Genomic DNA, 10,242 nt, shown 5'->3' with positions numbered 1-10,242 from the left:
ATTATTACCTGACCTATTAGCAGACCTAAAATAGAGAGACGTTTTACAACTGTTTCATCAAGGGACATAAAAGAGTGAGTATGCTTCGTAGTTGTTTTAACCAAACATATTACAATTTTTATAGAACATAACTCACAACAACCGTTCCACGCTGAACCAAACGGACCCTAAGTCCCTAACTGGCTTTCAACTTGTTATAGGTTATTACAACAACACGTACTGGTGGCACGCACGCGCGGACTGCTGAAGATCGGGCGGCAAGCATTATTCATCGCTGCGCCATGCATGGTCGCCCCTCCTGCCCTTGATCTCAGCCGCGTACGTAGTAGCTGTGTCCCAATGCAAGTCCCAACAGCCGCCGGCCTCCTCGTCTCTGTGTTGGGTGGTGGACCAGCTAGCGCTGCATGCGAGGCGCAGCGACCTCGCGTCTCCACCGCCAACACTTCGGAGTGTTAGTTGTGGAATTGGTTACTTTCTCACGACGACCGGCAAGGGCCCGCGTCACCGCGCTCATCGTCCACGTCTTTCACGTCCCGAAGACACGCCCCGAGATCCGATCCGATCCCATTGCCTTGCCGCCTCCAACTCTCATCTCATATATACTCTCGACTAGAACCGTGTGCCTCTTGTTTTCATCTTTTATTAGTTCCTGCAACCTATACCTACATATAGACAGTCGTAGAGCCGGCGGCGGCAGAGGCTGAGGCAGAGCAGGCGATGGCGAGCGGCGCCGTCCAACCCCACCACGTGGCGGTGGATGTCAACAATGGGGAGGACGACGGTGAGGCCACGGCCGCCGACCAGCTCTGGGCGACCATCGAGCGCGTCGCCTCCCCTCAGCGGCGCAACCTCGCCATCGTCGTGCCCGACCCCGGCAGTGGCAGCACCGGCGGCGAAGGAGGAGGACGCAGTGCAGAGAAGAAGGGCGGCGAGGTCGTGGACGTGCGGAGGCTGGACCGGCATGGCGTCCAGCGCGTGCTCCAGCGGGCGTTGGCCACCGCCGACTCCGATAACGCCAAGCTCCTCCACGGCATCAGGGCCCGCTTTCACGCGTAAGTAATGCAGCTCATCCCTTCCTTCAATTCGCCGATTCGATTAGCACTTCAAATTTTCTCATCATATACACTAAACCGATTTGATCGATTTCTAATGACGATTTGCCTACTACGTGCTCTACTAAATGCCGATTCCAACTGTTTGGTTATCTCGTGAAGGGCGGGATTGGACGTGCCACGGGTGGAGGTGAGGTTCCGCAACCTGACGGTGTCCACGGAGGTGCACTACGGCCGCCGGGCGTTGCCAACGCTCCTCAACTACGTCCATGACATTGCCGAGGTATGCATATGGTTGGTTTTTGTGGTTTGAATTGCGTGTTGGGTAGGGCAAAGTGCGGATCTCATGCATCATTTGCTTGCTCGGATAGCGGCTGCTGCTTCATGTCATCATGTGATTAAACTGTCCACGTCAGGACTTTTTAGCTCAGCCTGAGCACTAGTCTTACGATGCGTTGTTGTTAGTTTCGTTTCGAACGCTATGGGTTCTTAAATCTTGTCACGTGCAGTTACGGCTACCCGATGCAACTAATAATTTTGACATAACAAACACACTCATAGTTAGTTAGTTGACGATGAGTTGATCAGACGTACTTGATGAGGCATGCAACTGCAGTTACGTTGCAGGCATCAACAATTCCATACGCTGGTAAAATATATATGCTCTGGCTAGTTTGTAGCATTTTCATTTATGACTATATATATATATATATATATATATATATATATATATATATATATATATATATATATATAAGGCTATTCTGCAGCTGACCATAGAATAACTTATTCTATAGCCACCTTGATTTACGATAATGTTTGTACCAATTTACGATAATATGAATATGCATTTACTATACTCGTGTTACTACAACTCACGGTGATATTTACCATAATGTTATAGTAAATCACTTAGTAAGGAGTTACTGTAGTCTCGTAAATTAGCATAGTAATTATCGTAACTCAAAGTGACCACAGAATAAATTATTCTATGGCCAGCTGCAGAACAGTAGTTCTCTCTATATATATACACCATAATTTACATGACACTTGTGTACCTTTTTTTTTTTTATCTTATTACACTTGCAAACCCTTTGCTAATATATATATATATATGTACCTTTTATCTTGGTGCAGAGGCTTCTAATTTGTTGCCATCTTTTACGTCCTAAGAAGACCAAGCTCACTATTCTTGATGATGTTAGTGGAGTTCTAAAACCTGGGAGGTGAGAAACAATACTTCTTACTGCAGGTCTCTATATGAATGCAAACACATGTCACACTCCCGACTTAAATTAAATAGTTAAATTTATATCCGCATATGTAGGCACAAAAGGTAGTATATTTGCATGCCTATTGTGCAGTTGTGTGCTGACACTTGTTTCCTCTGGAACAATGTACTAGAAACGTATCTCATTTGGGGGGTAGTTGATAAGTCATCCCCTATGTATCCCTGCTCTGTTTTCTCATCTATCTATATCTATATATACATATACAAATATAAAAAGCACGAGTCCCGATCTGCCAATACTGGTATTTAATGCAACTCATCTTGATCATGTGGTTATCTCTCTTCCACTTTTGATGCCAACATTTTGATTTTTTTTTCCCGTTGCAATAATAACCTTAATGTAGTACTATACTAGAAATAACTTGTAGCTCGTTTTTTGTGTACCAAAATAATTTATTTCAGAATTCTTTTGTGTCAAGGATTGCATGCACTCATTTATGAAGTTTGTAATAGGTAACTGCTGATGTTGTTTTCTTGTTTTGTTTTGTGTGGTGAAAGAATGACACTGTTGCTGGGGCCACCGTCATCTGGGAAATCAACGCTCTTGTTGGCCCTTGCTGGTAAACTGGATCCTCAGCTAAAGGTGACCTTGACATCTACTCCCTGTTTGTGTGAATTGTTTTAATTTTCTGGGGGCCGGGCTTGGGAGGGTTTTTTATTCCCTCACACAATCAAACCAGTTGCCTAATCTATCCCATTATTATGTTCTGTATCATTCTTGTCATTTCATTTACCTTCTCATATTCTGACAGAAAAGTGGAGAAGTGACCTACAATGGAACTTCACTTACTGAATTTTGTGTACAAAGAACTTCTGCTTATATCAGTCAGACAGACAACCATATTGGAGAATTGACAGTGAGGGAAACATTAGATTTTGCTGCAAAATGCCAGGGTGCAAGTGAAAACTACCAAGGTAAGGCTCCCATTCTTGTGCTTTGCAAATACTTTGTTTAGTTCTGTTGTGATTACCCAAGGGCACAATTATAGCCAAGGGTACGAATAAACTTGCATCTAGACTTTTCAAGGCACTTAATTAGTTTATTACTAATTCACATTTGAATGATTTTGTCACTTCTATTATTATCCATGCATTTCTACTTAATTAAGATAAAACAATTGGCTGTGGCTAGCTTATTACAACCTGCATGAGTGTGTCAAAGCATAAACTAGCTTGTGTGATAGAATTAACCTTTTTCCAGAAATTAAACGAAACTAAGCGGTAGCCAACAAAGATAATTCAGTTTTTTTTTCGTTTTATTTCATGACACGGTGAATTGCAGATTTGGTGAGGTTCATGCATCTTACATCAAGTATCTAATCTAACAATCTACATGCAGATATTTTGACCTTTCCTTATCCCAAGTATCACTGATGGTGAAATAATGCCCTTAAGATTGCAGAATCTAGCACTATATACTTTTGTTAAAGTTTAAGATCATTTCATGTTTATCATCAAGTTTGAAGCTCTCAGCTTTTATTTTTGAGATCTTTTACGGTAGTATGTATCTATTGCGTTTTTTGTTAAAAATTATATCAATGCTTCTAATAGGAGCACAATGAACAATTTCTTTAAACTGGTTTTGTTATCATGTAATGGCTTAGATGTCAGTTCAAAAAGTATCTATCTTACACACATTGTTGATATGTGTAGAGTGCTTGAAGGAGCTATGCGATCTTGAAGGGAAGAGAGGAATAAGACCAAATCCAGAAATAGATGCCTTTATGAAGGTTCTTATCTAATTCACATATAAACTTCTCATATTTCATTTTGTTTATCTACATAATGTTTTGTTCTGTATGACCAGACAGCATCAGTTGGAGGACAGAAACACAATCTTGTTACAGACTATGTTCTTAGAGTGCTTGGACTAGATCTATGTGCTGATACTGCTGTTGGTACTGATATGGAAAGAGGTGTCTCTGGTGGGCAGAAGAAACGAGTCACAACAGGTTTGTAGGATTGCAAATTTAATATTTTGTCTTACATTCCCACAACTTTTTTGTTCCAAATAGAGCTAGTTCTTAGTGGTTTTGCGATGAACCTTAGTTCATGCTTTTCATGGGTTTGTAGATTAGAGATGGAGTTGAAGGGAAGAGGCTCTGAGATATTACTTTTATATTGTTGTTGTTGTTATTATTATTATTATTATTATTATTATTAATCCGGTGATTCGCAGAAGCCTATTAAATAGATCTTGCCGTTCCTGTTCAAACAATCTAGGGAATGATTTGGACAAAAAAGATATTCTGATCTTAAGGTACTACATCAACCTGTTAATTAATCTCAAAATACTCTTGTTGCCATGCTCCTATATGCATGGAGAATCCACATTTCCAGCATCCGACACACTCTTTAGTCCTTGCTTTAGGTAAGTTAACCCAGTTGCCATGATCTTAGGCTTATTTGCCAGCCCCAATCTATTTCATCCCTCCCACTAAAACACCACATAAGGTGAGAAGAGTCATATTACAAATAGCCATAACTAAGTGACAACTTTAATGGCTTCTGTAAGAAACTAATCAAAATACAATTTGATATTCTTTGTGCCAGATCTGTAACAAATGATGTACTTTTGTAGGTGAAATGGTTGTTGGACCAAGAAAAACCCTTCTCATGGATGAAATATCTACTGGTCTCGACAGCTCAACTACTTATCAAATAGTTAAATGCATGAGGAATTTTGTTCATGAGATGGAGGCTACTGTGCTGATGTCACTTCTTCAACCTGCACCAGAGACATTTGATCTTTTTGATGATCTAATTCTTCTCTCAGAAGGACAAATCATTTATCAAGGCCCCACTGTGCGTGTTGTGGACTATTTCAATTCGCTAGGATTTTCACTGCCGCCTCGTAAGGGAATTGCGGATTTTCTCCAAGAGGTATTGTATGATGACTGCTAATTCCAACATAAAATTTGGAGCATGCGAGAATCTACTTAAGTAACTTTGTTATATCAGGTGACATCAAGGAAAGACCAAGCTCAGTACTGGTCTGACAAGTCAAAACCTTATTCTTTTATTTCTGCATCGACAATGGCTTCTGCATTTAAACAATCCGACTATGGCAGATCTCTGGATTCTATTTTAAGCAACTCTTATGATGGCACAAAATCTCCTAAGGTGCTTGCCAGATCAAAGTTTGCAGTATCAAAACTTAGCCTTGTTAGAGCATGCTTTTACAGGGAGCTTGTTTTAATAAGTCGCAACCGTTTCCTCTACATTTTCAGGACATGCCAAGTATGTTTATGTTTCTCTTTACTTCAGCTGTGATAATTTATTTGAAAATGAACTTGTAGTTGACATGAGCCATATCTAGTATCACTGTGTATAAAGTTTATTTAACTTTGTATTGTCAGTTAAATAACAATGTATTGGCCTATGAAACAAAACATGCCCTAAGGGTGTAAAATGTCCTTTTTGTTGATCCAAGTCTCTCAATCTCAAGGCATCACATGGTTATATGATCCATCTCTTTACTTTCCATGGTAGTAGATGGATGAAGGTTACATTATGAGCGCTTGATAATATAGAATCGATGCATAAATGATAACTGCTGTGACCTTGTGAGTAGTCTAAATGAAAATTATTGAAAGCTCAACAAAAATACTCGTTTTTCTACTGTTGTTTTTCTTTTATATATATATATATTCTGAAAAGAAGGTTTATGCACAGATTTTCTGACCTTATATTATAGCATTTTTAAATATTATTTAAGTCTAAGACTACATCTCTCCGTTCCTCTCCAGTTGTGGAAGAAAATATGCCCTAGTTTGCATCCATGGTCAATCTAATATGTTTTTAGGAGGTACTATTCTTTAAAGGCAAAACTACAAGAATGTTATGTGTGCTACATTGTCATTTCTTTACATTCTAACATTATTTTGTTCCAAATTGTTGCCATAATTCTATATGCATCTATAATAAAATTTGAAAACAGAAGAATATATGGATTTTACTTTTGTTAATTACCATCTAATACTTTCTTTGTATGCACCATTCTACAATTTATTAAAGAGCTTCCTCACATGCATTTGAAAATAATGGCATAATTTTGTGCAGGTTGCTTTTGTCGGGGTAATCACTTGCACAATCTTTCTTCGCACAAGATTGCACCCTGTTGATGAGCAAAATGGCAATCTTTATCTCTCTTGTCTGTTCTATGGGCTTGTACATATGCTGTTCAATGGTTTTACAGAATTGCCCATTACTATTTCACGGCTTCCAGTATTTTATAAGCAGAGAGACAATTTCTTTCATCCTGCATGGGCTTTCTCAATCCCCAATTGGATATTAAGAATTCCATATTCTCTTATTGAGGCTATGGTGTGGTCATGTGCTGTTTACTACACAGTAGGCTTTGCACCAACTGCTGATAGGTACCAACAACTACCTTACTAGCCCATCTAGAGGTGGAGTCATTACTGTTGTACTTGGACATATCAGAATAATGCAAACTATGTGCAGGTTCTTTCATTTTATGCTATTGTTGTTCTCTGTCCATCAAATGGCTTTGGGGCCTTTTCCGGATGATGGGGGCTATAGCACGAGACATGACTATTGCTAATACTTTGGATCAGCTGCCTTACTGGCAATTTTTCTTTTAGGAGGGTTCCTTATCCCTAAAGGTGAGTGTTTATATATTTATTTCCTGTGGTATATTGAATTGTGCTAGACATCTCAGAAGAGTTAGCTGTTTTCTCTCTCTAATGATCTAGATGAGAATGATTCTTACTTTTGGTGCAACATATTGTGACTTTGTTACTTCTGATAGAGGCTATACAACCATGGTGGCAGTGGGCTTATTGGCTTTCCCCCTTGATGTATGGACAACGTGCTATTTCAGTTAACGAATTCTCAGCATCCAGATGGTCAAAGGTCTGTATACTAGCAGGAATTATTATTTCTCACTATCTCTGTTTACTAGTAGGAATCACCATTTCTTTCTCCTTATTTTTACTTTTCGAAGTGTGGTCTAAGAAGGGTTACAATAACAAAATTGAATCCTTGGATTTTTTTTGAACGTAATGAGGATAGAGATAGAGTTTTATTTACAAGAAAAAACACCAGCAGCACCGCTCTGTCTCAACAGCATCCACCACACACTGTGACAAAGCACAAAATACCTCACAAAGCCTCGCAATACAACACAGAATTAAATGCGCGGTTGGGAAGCCTGTCTAAATTGAACTAAACACTCCTTTGACTTTTTCCGCTACCTGCTGCGTTGTTACGTGCTCGTTCTAAAAAAACTATGGTTTCATTCTTTCCACAAATTCCATATATATGATTTAGATAGCCATTCATTGAACTCGCCCATTTGTTTTTCACTTTTCAGGACTGAATGCTTGAAATTACATATAGTTCAAATTTGTTATTTGTGGGGGTCAAACATAATTTGGTTTGACAGCATGCATATCTACTTGCATCATTCCTCTTTACTAGAACAATCATTTGACATTTATTGTTAGCTAAATTTTATTTTGACATGTATCATTATAGGTATTTGGTGCTGGCAACAATCCTGTTTGGATTCAATGTTCTTACTTCACACAGTCTCCCTACACAAGATTACTGGTACTGGATTGGAGTTTGTGCTTTATTGGCTTATGCTGTCTTGTTCAATGCTTTGTTTACTCTTGCTTTGGCATTCCTTAACCGTAAGTGTGGAATGCAATTATAATTCTAAATCCGTCTTCAGTTTTAGCTGCTTTTGATTTTCTCAAAACTAAATTGTAATTGTTTCTGAAGCTCTACGGAAGGCCCAAGCAATTATTCCAATCCAATTCTGAAGAAACAAAGGATGCGTTGACAGATAGTGTATCAGATGGACATGCAATTGCAGGTGATTTTCATTTTTCTTAACATCATGATTCTAGTATTTACTATAACATTTTTCCCATAATGTGTTCAAAAAAGATATGTTCTGTTTTTCATTGTGTACGTTCTAACATCTTTCAAGATATGTATTGGAACTTGCTTATTCTTGTTGAACGTTATAAGCATATGAAGTTCAATATACTCCCCCCTTTAAAACATACAAGGTCTATTTTAATTTATACAAGTCCAACATTGTTGTGTGTGTCTCTATATATTAGTAGCACTTAAATAAAATACAAGAACATTAGCACATTAAAAACTGTTTAAACTGATTGATATTTCAAAGGGCTCAAACACAATATGGACTTTGTACCTATATAAATTCATATATTATATGAGAAATAAGGGCCAAAGATTAACTTTGACAGTCGGGTCAAAATAAAAACATACCTTATATCTTTGAGTGGTGGAAAGTAATTATTTAAGAAGTAAATAAATTCTAATAGTTATGTTGCTATTATCTACTTGATTTGTCTACCTTAATTAGTTACAGTGTGCATTTTTTGCCAAGCTAAATTTTTCTTCTCAACGTGAGGATAAAGTATTGTACTTGATTAAAAATTTATATTATTCTTGAATCGCAGAAAGTAATGGCAGAAAGAACATTCATGAAGTCAAAGGGCAGATTGAAGGCGAACTCAACAAGGGAATGATATTACCATTTCAACCTCTAACCAATGACGTTTCATAACATTAACTATTTTGTTGATATGCCAAAGGTTGTTCTTCTAAAACTTATTATTTATATTTTTATAGTTCATCACCAGCTAAGATGGTTTCTACATGCATATAGAAAATGAAAGCAAGAGGTGTACCTGAGAAAAGACTACAGTTGCTATGTGAAGTAAGCGGAGTATTTAGGCCACGTGTCTTAACAGCACTGGTTGGCTCAAGTGGCGCTGGAAAGACGACCCTTCTTGACGTTTTAGCTGGTAGAAAAACAGGCGGATATATTGAGGGTGATATCAAGATTTCTGGCCATAAGAAAGAACAAAGAACCTTTGCCAGGATAGCTGGTTATGTTGAGCAAAATGATATACACTCATCCCAAGTAACTGTTGAAGAGTCCTTGTGGTTTTCATCAATCTTACGGCTTCCGAAAGATATAAGTACAAAAACAAGACACGTATGACTTGTACTAACTCTTTTTAATCTAGGGTGCAATTAGTTATTTGAGATTATGCACACTTTAAACTATCTTGCAGGAATTTGTTGAGGAAGTTATGGCTTTGGTAGAGCTTGATCAACTGAGACATGCATTAGTAGGGAAGCAGGGTTCTACTGGATTGTCAACAGAGCAAAGGAAGCGCCTTACAATAGCTGTTGAACTAGTTGCAAATCCTTCAATTATTTTTTTGGATGAACCTACTTCTGGTTTGGATGCTCGAGCAGCTGCCATTGTGATGCGGACTATTAGAAATATGTTGACACCGGAAGAACTGTTGTTTGCACTATACACCAGCCCAGCATTGACATCTTTGAAGCTTTTGATGAGGTTGGCATGCTTTTTTTTTTTTTTTTTATTTGTCTTAGTTGCCCACCATTTTATTCCCTTTGTTGACTATTCTCCTAATTTCAGCTCCTCCTTCTGAAACGTGGAGGTCGCGTTATATATGGTGGTTCTCTGGGTGTCAATTCAATTGATATGATTGATTACTTTCAGGTTACTCTTTTTATCTCTATCTTTTATAAAAGATTTTAACAACCGAATTAGTTCTTATAAGGTTCAGTTTGCTTAAAAAGTATGCCAATTGACATTCATCTTTCACTGTACTAAAATACTATGAAATGAAGTGATGAAATATGCGGCCCTAAAAAATTCTTGATCTCTAAACTTGCTTACACCAACACTCTATTCTTAACAACTATACGTTTTGTTAATATTCTCAAAACAGTCCATTCTGGTGTTAATCATATCTCTGAAGGCTACAATCCAGCAACCTGGATGCTTGAAGTCACCACACAAGCATGTGAAGAGATTCTTGGTTTAGATTTTGCAGTGGTGTACAAAAACTCGAT

General features: G+C 38.2%; 1 pseudogene; it reads left to right on the top strand.

Moving 5' to 3' along the window:
* The first annotated feature begins 399 nt into the window (after window positions 1-399).
* LOC136493191 (ABC transporter G family member 51-like) lies at window positions 400-10,234 on the top strand (annotated as a pseudogene).
* Window positions 10,235-10,242: the final 8 nt, after the last annotated feature.

Source organism: Miscanthus floridulus, chromosome 11 (genome assembly GCF_019320115.1).
Source record: "Miscanthus floridulus cultivar M001 chromosome 11, ASM1932011v1, whole genome shotgun sequence".
In the NCBI taxonomy this organism is placed as follows: Eukaryota; Viridiplantae; Streptophyta; class Magnoliopsida; order Poales; family Poaceae; genus Miscanthus; species Miscanthus floridulus.
Note: the sequence above shows the minus strand (reverse complement) of the source record. Positions and strands in the feature narration are given on the sequence as shown.